At 44.4% G+C, this 9,593-nt stretch overlaps 1 long non-coding RNA gene and 1 pseudogene across 1 annotated transcript; one reads left to right on the forward strand and one right to left on the reverse strand.

The window, feature by feature from the left end:
- Positions 1 to 2,592: 2,592 nt before the first annotated feature.
- On the forward strand, positions 2,593 to 3,400 carry LOC127119317 (uncharacterized). Its single transcript, XR_007802754.1, has 3 exons — positions 2,593 to 3,011; positions 3,139 to 3,228; positions 3,334 to 3,400. It is a non-coding gene; the product is annotated as an uncharacterized LOC127119317 (long non-coding RNA).
- Positions 3,401 to 3,562: 162 nt separating this feature from the next.
- On the reverse strand, positions 3,563 to 4,130 carry LOC127123053 (expansin-A16-like; annotated as a pseudogene).
- Between the last annotated feature and the right edge of the window lie 5,463 nt (positions 4,131 to 9,593).

The raw sequence follows: 9,593 nt of genomic DNA on the forward strand, positions 1-9,593 counted from the left end.
GAAAGAAAATGACAGAAGAGTCGCCACCGTGCGTTATTCATCCCAAAGGGGGGAAAGGAAACGCTCGAAGTAAACCTGGAGAAAGGAAAGGAAAAGACAAGGTCTCGCAACCAAATCTTGGGTTCGGGAGTCGGTTATGCGAAGGGAAGGTATTAGCACCCCTACGCATCCGTAGTACTCTACGGGATCCACTCTTGTTGTTTCTTGTCTAAAGGGTGTATGTTTATCTAATGTACTATTTACTAAAAGAAAGGGTCAAAGAAAATGACTCGCACGGATGTCGCATCCACTGCATACGTATCTCATCTGAATATGAGAATCAGAGTCTTCGTAGCTCGGCTACCTAGGGGTTAAGGATAAGTGTGCTCGCTAAGACATCGCGTCTTATGCCTACGTATCTCATCGGGAATGAGAATCAGAGCTGCCGTAGTTCGGCTAACTACGGGATTAAGGGTCTCGATTGCAACTAGGGCAAGAGAAAAGGAAAATCTCGATCGCAACGAGGGCGAAAGAAAACAAGGATTAGTTGTTAGTTGTTAGTCAAACTCGGCAAGACATCGCATCTTGTGCCTACGTATCTCATCTGAACATGAGAATCAGAGTTGCCGTAGTTCGGCTACATAGGGATTGCCATCTGAACATGGCACCTACACACAAAAAGGTGGCAAACATGGAGCCCGACTGCCAATAACTGGACTTACATCAGCATCCGAACCAAAACACACACAAAAGGGAAAACGTGGAGCCCGACTGCCAATCACTGGACTTACATCAGCATCCGAACCCAACAAACCCACACTAGAACCCGAATGCCACTCGATGGACTTACATCAGCTTCCAAGCACACAACAAGAACAACAAACAACAAATTGCCAAGGAGTCGGGAACTCGAGCCTAGCAATTGTCAAACAAACACACACAAAAAAGGAAAAAAAGTGCCCGGAGTGGTCTCGCACGACCACCTGCCTACATACCTCGTCTGGAACAAGGATCAGGGCGATGTAGTTCCCCTACATAGGGGTTGCCATCTGAACATGGACTTAGAAAAGGAGGACACCAGTTGTGTCAAAAGAGAGTGGGCAATGTCTTCACGCCCTAGCAGTAGGTGTCGCAGCTCGCTGAATCGAGTCTTAGGCAGTTACCTCTTTGCAATAGAACGGACTACATGCCACAAGATCGGAGACGCTCGGAAAGGTCTAAAAGAAATGGGGAAGCTCTGCCCTAGAGTTGTCATGCAAGGTGTACTTAAGTGTTTAGGATTTACAAATGGGGACATCTACCTAATGTTAGCATGCAAAGAATATGGGACTCCTACCTATGTTATCATACAAAAAGATATGGGAATCCTACTTATGTTATCATACAAAAGGATATGGGAATCCTACCTATGTTATCATGCAAAGGGTTCTATCTAATGGGTGCTACCTAATCGGAACAAGAATCGACGAATGGAGCAAGGAGAAGTGTTAGGGATAAGGGTAGATGGCGATGCATGAAGCAATCGACTTACAAAGTTGATGGCGATGCATAAAGCAGTCGACTTACAAGGTTGATGGCGATGCATGAAGCAGTCGACTTACAAAAGGGGTGGATGAATACGTGCTGGTTCTGTTAGGTTTTGAAAAATGATTACTCGACGTTGGATCGAGGTTTTGATCTTGTTTTGAAATGGTTATCGAATGTTCATTTTAATTCTTGTATTAACAGGTGAATAAAGAATGAAAGAGTAAATTTTATACATTTCAAGGGAGAGGGGTACATTTGTTATGAATGGGGGTTGTCATGGCAAATAAACAATAATAATACATGCCTCATACACCATACAAGTAGGCCACAGTTAATCAAACAAGTAAGATATAAACAAGTATATAATCGAATCAAATAATCAAAGAATGAAATAATGAAGCATTAAACAATGTATGAATGTAAGTGCAAGGGACATGTCCATTGTAAGAAAGCCCAAGAGTAAGCTATGTGAGGTTGACGGCGATGCTTAAAAAGCGATCGACTTACAAGGGTGTGAAAAAGGGCTCGACTGAATCGAGAATTGTATAATTTTTATAGTTTAAAAATGGTTTTGAATAAATGATGAAATTAAAAGAAAAAAACAGATTTGTGTTATTAAATAATAATAAAAAAAAAACTATAAGTATAAGAGGAAATATAATGACACATAAACATAAAAAAAAAGAAAGTTAAAAGAAGTAAAATACTATATATGGGTGTCGAACCCACTACCCAAAGGGAGGTGAGACCACTTCTCCTCCACTGGACCACCGATGGTCGACTGTCACTTTAACAGTGACCCTATCACATAAAGAAGAACCGAAAAAAAAAAAGGGCTAACTAAAGGTGGGTGGTGGGCCACAAGTACTTGGGCCGGATGAACATTCAACAAATCCTTTGGACTATTTAGGTTCGGGTCGGGTGAGACCCGCTCCAGCTTGGCCCGAGATGAGGTGGCACCGGGAGTACCAAACACGCCCTAGCCGCGTGGCTGTTGGGCAGTAATCAAAGGGATGCTGCTAGCATTAATCATCAGCTGGAAAATTTCAATGAGAAGCCAACATAAAGGAAAAGACAGGTCAAACAGCTGTTGAAGCACGGGTATCCATTCCCAACGCAAGTCTTTAAGTGCTTTAAACAATATTAAAGACGTATATTACTATTCTCTTTTTTTAACAAGAGGAGATGAAACAAAACATCACAACCCACATATAACCATTCCTCAAGTAGGCAAATGACCACACAGGAAAAATGAAAGAGTTAAAAAAAATGAAGGTAAATGCACAGCAACACCCAAAGATAGTACATCAAGGAAAGACGATGATGAAGCTTAAGTTGAAAGGAATAGAGAACAAAGACCAGACCAGAACTAAGTTTTAGGCTTACCTTTCCACGAAGAGATCGACGGTGATGTTGGGTCCTCTCAACTCCGGCGCGTTTGATTCTCCGACGGCATTCAAATGGAATCTCATGTCTTCTTTGCGGAAAAATAGCGCCAAGGCTAGGTTGCCTCCTCCTTCTCCTTCTTGATTTCGTTAGGGTTTTAATATTCTCTTCGCCGCCTCCAATGAGTCCTAGGGTTTTTCGGCTGCCCCTATCTGATTCCTCTTTCTCTCTATTTATGCTCTGCAGTTAGGGTTTGGGGATCAAAAGAGGTCTCTGCCAAGGCCTTTCTGTGCTCAGAAATTGGAGTGGTCTTTTTGGTGTATGGTTCGAAAAAAGGTAATCTTAACTTCCACTTTCTTCCCTGAATTTTGTTTCTACCCCAATTTGGGAATTTTCTGATATTTTGAAATTTACTGTTGGCTAATGATGTTGTTACTGCAGTGAAATTGGCTTGGTTTGATTTCAAAATCTGAAGGATGGTTAATTGATTCTTGGAGCTGCCACAGTTTCTTCAACATTCTGAGAAGTTTCAAAAAGTGGCGTGGAATTGGAATTCTTCTCTCTATCTGGGCCACTAACATAGTTTGTTGCATCAACTCCAAAATTGACTCCCAAAGTTCCAAAACAAAACTAGTTCTTCTCAGGTACAGTAGCAGGTCTAGAATTCTGATTATAAGCATTTGCGGACTTTGATTTCCTGTTGGCTGCAAGATGTGGATGGTTGTTTTCCCTAAAATGTTTGTCCAAATTGCAGGTTTGATGGTGCTACCTTGTAAGATGCGAGGGTTTTTCCAATGCTGTTGGTTACCTCAAAGGGCAAAGGCTGATGTTGTAGGTTGACATTGCAATGCCAATTCATTCTCCAATTCCTTGCCGTTGGTAATCATCCTGTTCTAGATCCCTTCATTTTCACAGCAAACATCTCCCTTTCTTGCCCCACATTAGTAATTAGAACTTGATAGAAATGAAGAACTTCATCCCACCACTTCTTTCACACTTCACTGAGACGGAATAATATTGGCTTGTGTTTTGGCGATTTCAAAAAAATGCAGGTTGTGACAAACTCAAAATGTTGTCCTCAAGCTATGGTCAACACATCTGATCTCGTAGCAAACCCCACACGCAGTCCCTCTGTTGAACAAAGTTGTGCTTAATCCGACACGGCGCTTTCCGTAGCTAGCTTTGTGAAGATCTCCATAACCACAAGCTCCTTCTATAATGAGGGATCCCTCTGTGTCTCATACATTTATTCATAAGACTCCACCTCACATCCCATTAATTCATCTTCCTGAGGAACCATTTCTGCCGTTTGCATCGTGTTTTTTTTAATCATAATATGTACTGAATTTGTTCTTGTTTCTGGTTTTGAGCTTGTGCAGGTCCGGCATTGCAGCAAGGCACGACAAGGCAACTGGCTTGGCAACGTGTTGTGTGGACTGCAGGTATTGAAGCGTGTTGCTATTCCTGTTTTATGGTTCAATCTATGTTTTGATTTTGCTTTGAACCAATGTCTATTCCAGGGCCATCTGCAAGTTCATCCTGGCCCTAGGTCACAAAAGGGGTTGTTATGCCACATGATTGATTGGACCATAAACGTTAGGGACCTAGCGCCGTTATTTGGATGTGATGCCAATACCCCTGCACCCTTGCCGCTACTGACTGGTGTGTGGATGAATGGAAGTGCAGGATAGTTTGCTGCCATTGATTTTTTGCTTCTGTTGTGAAAATGCAGGTTTCCGTGTTGCTTCGGGCTTTGGTAGAGGGTGGTTGCGTGTCTGAACTGTGGCATTCATGTCACTTGCTGCTCGATTTCCCAAAGAGTCAGGCAGCATGTGCGGAGAAGGCACGAGTCTGGCAGTCAACAAACAACAAGTGTCTGTGGTGGAACCAGAAGAGAACACTGAATGTGATGTAAATTTATTGAATCAATCTGTTTGCAACGAAAGTTCTATGACAGTAGATCTAGTTGAGCATTCTGGAGAAAAAACTGTCAACAGCAATGGTTCAGCTCAATGGTGGTGATGCATTCAAGTCTGTATCTCCTGCTAGATTTAAAAGTGTATATGTGTTTGTAATTGGATCTTTTGACTCAATGCACCTAACTTTCATATGTTTGTCTCTTAATTTATCATTGGGCTGCTTTTGAGCTATCTTCTGATCCGAATCACCAGTTTCATCCATCAAAGGCATTGAGTCTTCCACATGATATGTCTATGATGAACTTCATGCCGTAGTCGGCAACAAAAACTGCAAATGTCAGAAAAACCAAGGATGCTTTTCCCTACATGTTCGATGAAGCCGGAAACCAGAAAGGCTGTAGTATATATTTTGCCACACAGGAATGATCTACACCACTATATTTGTATCTATGCAGAGCTGCAACACCATGAGACCCAATATAACACATTCTCTCTATGCAAAACTATGAAATACGCTTCAAGTACAAGCTAAACCTTAACACAACTTCTAATAAAACAACCTGATTGCAGATAAGTTGTTGCTCTTAATCTTTGATCCAATGCCAATTTTTAGATTTAAATCCCCAATATCAAAACCAGATTATTGAACATGATTGAAACTCCTTTTGTGTTTTTCCTTGAATGATCCATTAAAATCCATGCAAACAAAGGATGGCCTTCAGCCACCAGCTCGATTCCGACGATAACCATGTTTGGTCCCCTTTTTTGTATAAAACAACTCACATGATAATGATTCTTCCTTTAAACATGGTAAACCAATGGAATCTCCTTGAATCAAATAATGTTCATCAAAGCTTTTCATGACAAATATTTTTGACTACATACTCTAATCCAAGCACAATAATCCTTGAATTCCTTGATTACCACCGACGCGGAATGCGCGCATATGCATCTAATCATGTTGACGGTAGAACCTCGCCTTGAATGCGCACAACACAACAAGGTGCACCCATAACAGAAAAGGAGACCACTTGATGCTCATGAAAAAGGAGTACCATAGTAGCGGAACAAAATCATGAGGAGCAAATAATGAACGAAATAATGATATGAATATCAGGGTCAAAATCGGGGTGTGACAGCTGCCCCTATTTAAGCGTCTTCAACTAGAGAATATGAAGCAGTGTATTCTTCATATGATCAAAGTGGGAGATGGTTAAATACTAAGAAGACCCGGATTTTGATCCTGAATCCCTATGAAACAATGCCTGTCAGCATCGTCAAAGAAGCAATCTCGAAAGAAGAATCTGGCTGGTATGGTGAAAATCGGCCCGAGTACCAAAACAGAAAGTTGACCTGAATACCAAAATAAATGGTAACACAGGAATACCCATGGCCTGAACGCCGCACCTTAGTCTGAACACTAAGCATCGGAGTATGAGAGTATCAATGTTGGTCTGATCACTGGAAATCTGGTCTGAACACCACTTTGATCTGGATATCGAAAAAAAACTGGCCTGAATGCCACTTCGGTCTGGATACCGGGAACTGGCCTGGACGCCACTTCGGTCTGGATACCGGGAAAACTGGCCTGAATGCCACTTCGGTCTGGATACCGGGAACTGGCCTGGACGCCACTTCGGTCTAGATACCGGGAAAACTGGCCTGAATGCCACTTCGGTCTGGATACCGGGAACTGGCCTGGACGCCACTTCGGTCTGGATACCGGGAAAACTGGCCTGAATGCCACTTCGGTCTGGATACCGGGAAAACTGGCCTGAATACCACTTCGGTCTGGATACCGGGAACTGGTCTGAACACCACAAGTTCTTCGTCCTGATTGTTGAGAACTTCTTCGATCTGGAAATCGGAAACTGACCTGAATGCCACTTCGGTCTGGATACCGGGAACTGGCCTGAATGCCACTTCGGTCTGGATACCAGGAAAACTGGTCTGAATACCCTAAGTTCTTCGTCCTGATTGTTGAGAACTTCTTCGATCTGGAAATCGGAAACTGGCCTGAACGCCACATCGGTTTGGATACCGCCTCGGTCTGAACACCGGAATGCTGGTCTGAATACCATAAGTTCTTCGTCCTGATTGTTGAGAACTTCTTCGATCTGGAATCGGAAGCTGGCCTGAACGCCACATCGGTCTGGATACCGCCTCGGTCTGAACACCGGAATGCTGGTCTGAATACCATAAGTTCTTCGTCCTGACTGTTGAGAACTTCTTCGATCTGGAATCGGAAATTGGCCTGAACGCCACATCGGTTTGGATACCGCCTCGGTCTGAACACCGGAATGCTGGTCTGAATACCATAAGTTCTTCGTCCTGATTGTTGAGAACTTCTTCGATCTGGAATCGGAAGCTGGCCTGAACGCCACATCGGTCTGGATACCGCCTCGGTCTGAACACCGGAATGCTGGTCTGAATACCATAAGTTCTTCGTCCTGACTGTTGAGAACTTCTTCGATCTGGAATCGGAAATTGGCCTGAACGCCACATCGGTCTGGATACCGCCTCGGTCTGAACACCGGAATGCTGGTCTGAATACCATAAGTTCTTCGTCCTGACTGTTGAGAACTTCTTCGATCTGGAATCGGAAATTGGCCTGAACGCCACATCGGTCTGGATACCGCCTCGGTCTGAACACCAGAATGCTGGTCTGAATACCATAAGTTCTTCGTCCTGACTGTTGAGAACTTCTTCGATCTGGAAATCGGGAAAACTGGTCTGAACACCACAAGTTCTTCATCCTGATTGTTGAGAACTTCTTCGATCTGGAAATCAGAAACTGGCATGAATGCCACTTCGGTCTGGATACCGGGAAAACTGGCCTGAATGCCACTTCGGTCTGGATACCGGGAAAACTGGCCTGAATGCCACTTCGGTCTGGATACCGGGAAAACTGGCCTGAATTCCACTTCGGTCTGGATACCGGGAAAACTGGCCTGAATGCCACTTCGGTCTGGATACCGGGAAAACTGGCCTGAATGCCACTTCGGTCTGGATACCGGGAAAACTGGCCTGAATGCCACTTCGGTCTGGATACCGGGAAACTGGCCTGAATGCCACTTCGGTCTGGATACCGGGAAAACTGGCCTGAATGCCACTTCGGTCTGGATACCGGGAAAACTGGCCTGAATGCCACTTCGGTCTGGATACCGGGAAAACTGGCCTGAATGCCACTTCGGTCTGGATACCGGGAACTGGCCTGGAATGCCACTTCGGTCTGGATACCGGGAACACTGGCCTGAATGCCACTTCGGTCTGGATACCGGGAACTGGCCTGGACGCCACTTCGGTCTGGATACCGGGAATTGGCCTGGACGCCACTTCGGTCTGGATACCGGGAAAACTGGCCTGAATGCCACTTCGGTCTGGATACCGGGAAAACTTCATGTCTATCATCATCGGCGAAGATAACAAAACAGTGATACGTGAGCAGGCCCGCATGCCAAAGACCCAAGCTGGGGATAACAATCGAAAGATTGACCAAAGAGTGCATGAGATATATTATCTATAGCCGTCAAAACGTGGATAATACACTCGCATGGAAGATTATCCATAACCGGGTTGCAGATCGTTAAATGAATAATCGACCGAAAAGAAAGGCATCAGGGTACCAGGACTAGGCATGCAAAAGATGACCAATCAAAAGAGGATAAAGTTGCTAACTCGGAGCAAATACCCAAAAGAAAGGGGAAGACCCACTGGGGACAATACCGCTTGATCAGGGCAAGCATCCAAAGGGGACAAGACTATCAATACCACAAAGAGGGGATTACATCTACCGGTTTGTAGGCAGAAAACCACAGAAAAGTAACCAATCATCAACCAGGATGAGCACAAAGGGTTAACTCTGCTAGGGGATGAAAGTGGGATTTTACAACTACCAGTTAGTAGGTAGAAAACCACAAAGATAGGACTTACAACTACCGGTTCGTTGGTAGAAGCCACAAAGATAGGACTTACAACTACCGGTTCGTTGGTAGAAGCCACAAACAGTCTGCTGAGGATAAGATGAATGAGTGCCGGTTAATGAGCGACTATTCATTTATGCCCCAGGGAAGCACGGGCGACAGCCAACAGGAAGCCAGTTTAGGATCGATCCAAAAAGGCAGACTGAATCAGGACTCATCCTAATGAGGAAAGAACTCAATAGGGAAAACCCATCCCATTAGGGAGGGAACGGAAACAACCGTCATCCACGAGGATGTAACTCAGTGGGGAGCGCAGAAGGAAATGGTAGACACTTTCTGCTTAAGGGGTAGACTCTACATGGAGAGATCAGACACACCCACTTCTGCTAAGGGAATGGACCCAAGCTTGCAAGATGCTGTCAGCTTCGAGGAGTAACACTGCTGGGGATACCCACTTAACTAAGGAGTCACTTGTTGGGAAAACAACAACTTCTCAACCATGCTGATGAACCCAATTCTGAAGCCGATCCAATGGCGCGATGCTAAACTCTTTCCAACAACCCAATCTCGGCTGGTCACCACGGCCTAGGGCTAATAGACATGTTTGCAATGTTGATGCATGAGTTTTTTTTTGTTTTACACAATGCCCCATGATCATGGAAATGCTATGCACTAATGATGCAATATGCTATGCTTATCTAAATGATGAATGCATAAACACACGTCTCCTCCAGAGACAACACCGGGGAACTCCAGGAACTATGCTGAGGATCCTATAACCATGTCAACTTCCATCCTGCTGGGGAAAGACAAACCTTGCTGGGGATGCACTCCATCGAACCCGAACTGCTTGGAGATT

This window comes from Lathyrus oleraceus, chromosome 2, assembly GCF_024323335.1.
Source record: "Lathyrus oleraceus cultivar Zhongwan6 chromosome 2, CAAS_Psat_ZW6_1.0, whole genome shotgun sequence".
NCBI classification, from domain to species: Eukaryota; Viridiplantae; Streptophyta; class Magnoliopsida; order Fabales; family Fabaceae; genus Lathyrus; species Lathyrus oleraceus.